We start from the raw sequence: 8,792 nt of genomic DNA on the forward strand, positions 1-8,792 counted from the left end.
CTCCAATCCTTGCTTTTCGGGAAAAAGAGAAAAAGGATTAAATGGACCAATGGTCGTGCTGGGCAGCTTGGATGGACCTTCGCGAGATTGTGTCGCAGCACATCAGGGAATCAGGATCTTCGTACTCGTTCTCATGGTAGTCCATCGCATGGCAAATGTGGCTCGTGAAGTGGCTGTTGCTGTGATATCTTTGTTTAAATTAGAGATATGAAAAACGTTAGGAAAACCTGCTCATAAACTAATGTCAGGCTATTGACGGTACTCGAACTGTTGAAAATACAGGCTAGGTTATCCGACCGCTTTTCAAGCCCTATCCTTAACATTATACTCATAAATAATATAAAACATGATGTTTTCGACGTTCTCTAAAAAAATCTTAATCAATTTATCTTTTATTCCTGTATACATAAATTTTCGTGGAGCTTAGATTTAGATTCAAAAATTTATTTATGACTAGATGTCTATTTGAATTATGTTAATTTAAAGTATTTGAAATTATATTAAAAATATTTGTATTGATATTATGGAAACTAATAGGACAGTTATAGCATGTTCGCGAGATTATAAATCTCATTTATTCGTGGGATTTAAATATTGTATATAATTATAAATATTATTCGAAAAAATTTTTCATATAAAAAACTCTTTCTGTTCTTACCGGATGCTAACCTCTATTAAGCTTAAACAAAAGATGATGTTATCTGAGAAGATTGTCTTTGACAATTAACAATACTTATATATTTCTGATATACTTTAGACTAGCTGATCGTAACGGTGACATGTTCTAGCGACTGATTCAAAGACAAATAATATTCTAGTTCGAGGAATCTATAAAAGAAATACGCTGAACTATTTATTGTGAGATCTTTATATACAGATTACCATCCAAGCGAAGAATTTTCTCGAACTTGGGGAGTGTCGCGAATCGGGCATCGACCGCGATATTATTGGTTATTGATGTGCCCCACTGTTGTTATTCTATCAATTGAACTAGAAAAAAATTTTTCTAAAAATATGAACTTCACTTGCTAAGAAGATTATTGTGAACATATCGTAGTACGATCGCCGAATACGACAATTATATTAGTTTTGTTCTATCATCTAATATATTAGTTCTAACATCACATCAGTGTTTTGACTATCAGACACGATTAGCTGCTGTGATATTGAGAGAGATCTTTAATAGACGCTCCGCATACGTAACGATTTATACAGTCCACTCATTTTTAAGAAGTATACCAGTTGTTACGATATCTATCGAAGAGCATTTTATAAGCACCAGATATTAGCTTATACCCATTAAATCATTATAATAATATTATTGCGTACGCGAATATTAGTCCTTCTACGGATATTTAGTAAATTCACGCAATTACAAGAAATCAGCTCTTGAGACTCGGACTGCAAACGTATATCTCATCAGAAAGAAAGTCACTTTTCTTGAGAACAACATTCAACAATGGATATCGGATTCCTGCAAACGGCTGTCGATTGGCAGAGAACGAGAATATTAGGCGATATCTATCTTCAATTTTATTTATGTTGTGAATTGAGTTTTTATTGAGTCTCATTCGTGTTAAAACATGACACACTCAAACTGAGCAAATTAATTGATAAACGCAGTCGGCTTTAATCTAATCTAATAAAGTTAGTTATTCAAAAATTATTACAACACGTATGGAAGAATTATGAAAATTATTCAGGAGTGGCTGAATCGAAATATACTATTTATATATCGAGAAATTCGAAGTTTTGCAAGATCGCATAGAAACATTAGTAATGAATTTCCGCAGAGGAAACGCATTACCAGTTTCGCGAAAATTTCGAAACGATATATTTTTTTTTATCAATAATTTATTATTGATAATAAATTTATCAATAAGGTCCGTGAATACTTGCAACGTGTACGGATAATTAGGCTCACAAAGCGATATCCGAAACATCGATTCTATTCCAGTTACCTCCAATCTCTTTGCCGAATTTTCATGGTGAACTCGACAATAGGTCTTTTTTCGCGATAACTTCGAATTTATGATGAATTGCAATAAGTCTCTTATTAATATTGAGTGATTCTATTATCTAAAATTCGCATTAAAAGGAAAAGAAATGTTAAGATCATTAACAATGTCAAACAGTAATTCTTTGACCGTGTGGAAATTATTGCATGAAGATATGAATGATTTAGTCGATCATCACGTGGGTATATTATTCGAATTAACTTCAGTAATTCGGCAGTTTAAACCTTGCATCAATTAACGATTTTTCCAATTCGATCTTTGAAATCATTACAAGAACCCATTGATCAATGAGATACTCTTTTGATGCATTTATTGGAAACAAAACTAAATCCGCGAACAACTAAGGAATAAGAAAAATGCATATCTGAATTAGATCGCAGAAAAATTCTAAATGATCTTCAAATCTTTCTCAAACAATAATGCAAATTTTTATCTAATATCATTAAGAGTACTACGATCTATGTTGAAGAAATCGCACGCTGTCGAAAAAATCACTTTCGCAAATCTTTGCACTAGTAATTGCCAAGAAATCATGCCCATTGTGTTCTTCATGCACTCGCATAATTTAAAGCCCTCGCGATCGGTGACCGAATTGCTCGTATCAAGAAATTGAAAATCTGTTTTAATTGCCTCCGAACGGGATATAGAATTAAAGCATGCAGCAGTGATTTGTATAGACAATATCATGCTAGATATCATACTCTCCTATACATTGCGAAAATAACCAAATTGACTCAGATCATTGATAGAATTATAGAAAAGGCGTCTGCGAATGCCATTCTACAATCGTTATAGAATTTTCGCGTATTGTCGACGAGTTTGAAAGCGTCATGTTTTCAACTGCAATTGTCGACGGGGAAAGGAAACATGAATGTTGAGCATTATTAGATCGAAGTTTGCAAGTAAACATTATAAAAACATTTTGTGAAACGATTTAGGCTTTCTAACTCACTTTATCATTTCAAGTTGATATAAACCAGTCCGGTACATGTCTGTGTGGAATTAGCTTTTAGATGCTAATAATATGAAACCGGGTTTCATATCATTCTATTATGTCTTGATGAATATTTTAGTTACTTCTAACATTCTTAATTTCCTAATTTCAAAAACAACAATCCACATTTCATCCCATTATCTTGGCAGATTCTGAATTTTGTGACATAGATCTCATAATTGGCAACGGCCATTTGTAGAATATTATGTATATGGGACAGCATAGATTAAGGAAAGGTTTATCCATTCTTAAGTCGCAATTGGGTTGAGTTTTTGATGGATCAGAACAGCTCAAAATCTTAAGTCACAGATTTGCAATGTAATTATAAACAATTAATTCAGTAAATAATTAACACAGTTTTGGAAGTTAGAAAATATATTGCATAACCAGGAAATAGCTAATCATCCATACGAAAGTCATATATACAGTTTTATAAAAATGGTAAAAGAGGATTCAAATGGGCATTATGTTATTAATATTCAATTCACTGAAGGCATCCACGGACTGGGATTCGCGCGATATGGCGGAAAAACGATTCCTCAGTTTGGGAAAAAAATTCGCAAAATTACCCGAGTTATGTGTACAATATGTACGTTTCGATCTGCTTACTATATATAAAATTGCGAGTTGCCTCCCTCAAAATAATTAGCCTGCCATGTTTGGAATTATGTGAAATTTTATTGCTATCAGAATTGGAAACAAGATACAGACATCTTCCCATATTACATTTATGAGCTATTGAAATTATTATGAAAGCTATTGGAGTGGCTCCATGATCATGCTTGCATAGAAAAAGATTACCCGAATCATTAGAAAACATTCGTTACTAATCGCGAATTGCAAATACAAACCGCAATGATGCCATATTTCATCCAAAAAAAATCTTTGACTTCTTGTTGCGAAAAGTACGTCCATCTACCTTACAAGTCAGCTGCTGTAAACAAGATGCGTCTTTGGTAGCACGATCTCCACTGGTTATTACAGAATCGCGCATTTGTATGACAATAACATAGTGCAGTCCAGAATTTGTTGCTTTCTATAAGTATTCGAATTATATTCGTCTGATATGAATAAAATAAATAAATTTGCATATTGTTTAAAATTTTATTGTTCAATTCGTGCATAAATTTCTGATCAACAAATTTCACAAATCCTTAAAATAATGAAAAATTAATCGAATCACCTTCTCAATATGTCCGATCTCAATCTCGCGGAGAACATATCTTAGGATTACAATCTCAGGATTACATTTGCATAGGAGATCACGGATATAAATATAGATAGGGAAATCGTACGATATAGTATATTATAGTATCTAAATCTCTTTCTCGACGATCGAATGGATTCTTCAGGACAGAAAGGACGGAAGGCTTGATTATGCAGATATGCCGTACAACCAGCGACATATCATTATACTGCCAAAGGGAGAGTTCATTACGAAGCTTATTATGTGTTGCGAGTACGAGCACTTGTTATATGCCAATTGCGAGTCCATCTTATCATCAATCCGTAGATGATATCGGGAAATATGAGGCGTGCAATATAAATATATACGATGCAACAGGGCGGAACCAAGGATACAAATTACTTAATGGACCAGTTACCTATAGTTAGAGTCCAAGTTCACTTTTTTACAGCACAAGCGTAGATTATGCCGCATCATTTCTCGTTAAAGAGCGACGTATTGTAAAATGACAATAATTTATGTGTATTTGTTTGCCGCTAGGGCAATTCATTTAGAGTTAATCAAACTTTACAACGGAATTTTTTTTAAACTGTTTGAGTAGATTTCTTTTGCGTCAGAATCGATGTCGAAAAATCTATTCGAATAATAAAACCAATTTCATAGGCGCTCAAATCCGCGAGTTTTTCTAAGAAAAATCAACAATTAATTTATAATTTTGCAATCGCGGAAGATATTGATTGGTGATTTATACCACTGCACGTCCCACATTTCAGTTTGTAGAAAAGCGCAATTAAATCGGCTAAACCTACTATGTACAATAGGAGGGAAACGCATCTCACGTTTAGGGAATTATCCACAATATTAAAGCGAATAGAGGCTTATATGAATTCTTAGCCACTATATCCCATTTCATCCCAGAAATCTTAATCTATTAATTTCTAATTGATTGACATTTCTTAATTGGAAGTCCAATAACTTAATCTATTTTAATGTCACTATGTCAAAATGATCGTTTGATTTAATTTCAGCTGCTGCAAACAATATAACAATTTTGGAGATGATGGCAGTGCGATTATCTGCACCAACTCCAACAGCAGAACAAATAAAGATACATGGTACTTAAAGCCTTTGGAGTGGGTATGATGGTAGTAATAGGAGAAGAAAATTTGTCATCGCATTGTGGAAATGCATCTAGAAGAGAATGGTATGATACAGTATGATATAGTGTCAATTAAAACATCAAATTTTCAGGCCCGTATTAAAGATTTTTATTTTATTAGTAGAGGATTCGAGTTCATCTCGTGAATCAGGAGTGAATCAACTCATCAGGAAAGCAATAATAATTCAAAGACCACAACCATTAGTTATATTTATAGTATATAAACAATATAATCATTAATTATAATCATTCATTATAATTGAAAATTTATATGAATAAGGAAACAATCAACCTATTATGTAACTATAACGATAGTTTGTAAACATAATTGTACACAATCATACATAGATATTGTCAGATTGTACAAGATTGAACACGAGTATCTATGTGAGATTTATAAACATTATATTCGAAGAAATTTTTCAAAAAAATTTTTCAAAATTTTATAAAAAACTCTTTCTGTTTTTACCGGATGCAGGCCTCTATTAAGCTTAAACAAAGCATGATATCAGCATGATATCTGAGAAGACGGTCTTTAAGAATTTAGCTAATACTTATATTTCTGATTGTAACGGTGATGTTCTAGCGGCTGATTCAAAGACAAATAATATTCTAGTTCGAGAAATTTATAAGAGAGATGCGCTGATGATTTAGAGATGATCTAGAGAGATGATCTATTTCTATTTATCATGAGATTTTTATATATCCAAGCGAGAAATTTTCTCGAACTTGAGGAGTATCGCGAATCAAGTACTGGCCACGATATTATTGGTTATTGGCATGCCCCACTGGGAAATTCTTTCTCTGTTAATTGAACCAGGAAGAGATTTCTCTGAGAGCATGTACTTCACTTGCTAAAAAGATCTTATTGTGAACATATCGTAGTCCGATCGCTGAATACAATAATTAGTTTTCTAACATTACATCGTACTCTAACCATCGGATGATTATTTGCTGTGACATTGAAAGAAATCTTCTTCTTTAATAAACACGCGCTCCGCATCATTTATATAATCCATTCATTTTTAAGAAATATATCGCTTGTTACGATATCTATCGAAGAACATTCTATAAGCAGATATTACAGATATTAAACCATTATAATAACATTGTTACGGGCATGAAGCATATAGAGAAAAATTGTTCAGAATATTTAAATTTAACATTTACAGCTATCGAAATCAATGAGGTAAATTCTCTTTTAAATAATTATACTAAACTACTTCTAGCTTAATTGGCTTTAGCCAACTTATATCATAGATCATCATATATCATAGAAATTTAATGATTTTTTTATAATATTTATTATTTCTTTATATTAATATATATACATATATATATTAATATTATTTATAACATATTTTATTTATCTAAATATCATGTAATATAATATACATGTATGTTTATACATAATTTTATTTTATTTAAGATAATAAATAAAAAATTTAAGATAATAAATAAAATTTGTTTATTTAATTAAAAATAATCTCATACGAATTAGCTTTACTTTAATTAAATCAAAAAGAATCATTGCAAAAATATTATATAGGCGTAAAAATAATAAGATGACAAAAGATACATCTTTCTTTTGTATTCTTGATTTAAACGATCAAAAACTCGATCTATGGTTCTTGATTATTCTTTTCATTAATCGATCTCGCTCGTCTTTCGATAATTCAGGTATAATAATTTACGATTTAATTTAATTTAATGGCTTTCTTTTATTCAATTTTTATTATTTATTTTTTCTTCTAGAAATAAATTTATATGCTAAATTAAAAATTTATATGTTAAATTAAAAATTTGGAAATGTGTTCAACAATATTTTTGAATAGGACATATAATATAAGTATAAGCATAAGTATCAATATTAACGAAAAATTATCGATAATTTAAATTATAATATTTAAAATAAGTTTATAAAAGGAAAAAAATATTGTGAAATCTTGAATTCTTTTTTTCAAAGATATTTTTATATCTTTTATATGTAATAAGTATATAATCATATAAATATATAATCATATAATAAATATATAAATAAATAAATATAAAAATAAAGATACTTTTCTTTACAAAAGTTTAAAAAATCGGTTATAAAAATATAATTGAAATATTTTTTTCGCAATTGAATCTACAACAGATTTAAAAAAGTTTTTTTTTTACAACAATTTTCTATAACTTTTTCTATAATTTTTACATTATTGAACTTTATTGAAATATTGAAATCAAATGACGAAAATTTAAAAAATGTTAAATTTTCACTATTAAATTTTTAATTATATTCAAAATTAATATTAAAAAAATCGTAAAATAGTAAATTTTGAAGAATTATTTCATCATTAAAGTGAAACTTCAATTTTCAAATCTAATTTCATCACTAAAGTGAAACTTCAATTTTCAAATCTAAAATCAGGAAAAATTTGTTTATTATGATTATTTTTTAGAAAAATAATAATAATATCTTTTCTTTTCTATTTGATATATGATATAAAAATATGAAAAAAAATGAATTTAAATGAAAAAGATTTCATATTTTGAAATGAGTTTAAGCTGATTATTCTATGATTTTTTTTTATATTATAATAATTTATGCTACAATTTAAAATATCAATAATTCATCGAGTACAATTTATTTATACTTTACTATATATGATAGTAAGTTCAAATAATAAACATTTTGATATAAGTATATTTATATAACATGAATCATTTAAGAATGAAAGCTAACATTTTTTCGAAATTGTTAAGTATATCAAAAAATTTTATTTAAACATTAAATAGTATTGAAAAAAATAATTTGACACAATATTTGATATACTTTAATTTAATATAATTCTTTTTTGTAAATAGAGAAATATGAAAATCAATTTCTTTTTTAAAATAAAATTATATATTTTTTTATGAATTAATCGATTCTATATACTATCTATAGAAAAGTATTAAATTTTTTTTATCAGAAAATTATTATTCTATAAAATATTTTAGCTCAAAATTTTTTATATAATATACTGTATAAAAGAAATATACAAAATAATATTCATATTTTTTTTGCAAAAACATCGAATTTTACAAAAATTTTTTTTTCTCAATATTGTATTTATAGAAAATAAATAATTCAAATACATTAATTAATTTATTAAAAGATAGTATATGATTCCATTTAAAAAGATAAACTTGATATATTACATGTATTCTATTTTAATTTAAAAAAAAAAATTACACAAATTATTTCTCTGAGATGATTTAACTTTTTTCTAAAATTTTTTTCGATTTAATTAATAATTTCAAAATTATTTTTTTTTTCAATCAAAAATTTACTGTATCCATATTTTATAATGTATAATATATATAACATATATTTTTATATACATTATATAATATAAATAATTATATATATATTCAAATTATATTTATATTATATATTTATATTATATA

The sequence above is a fragment of the Apis dorsata genome, unplaced genomic scaffold, assembly GCF_000469605.1.
Source record: "Apis dorsata unplaced genomic scaffold, Apis dorsata 1.3 scaffold_943, whole genome shotgun sequence".
In the NCBI taxonomy this organism is placed as follows: Eukaryota; Metazoa; Arthropoda; class Insecta; order Hymenoptera; family Apidae; genus Apis; species Apis dorsata.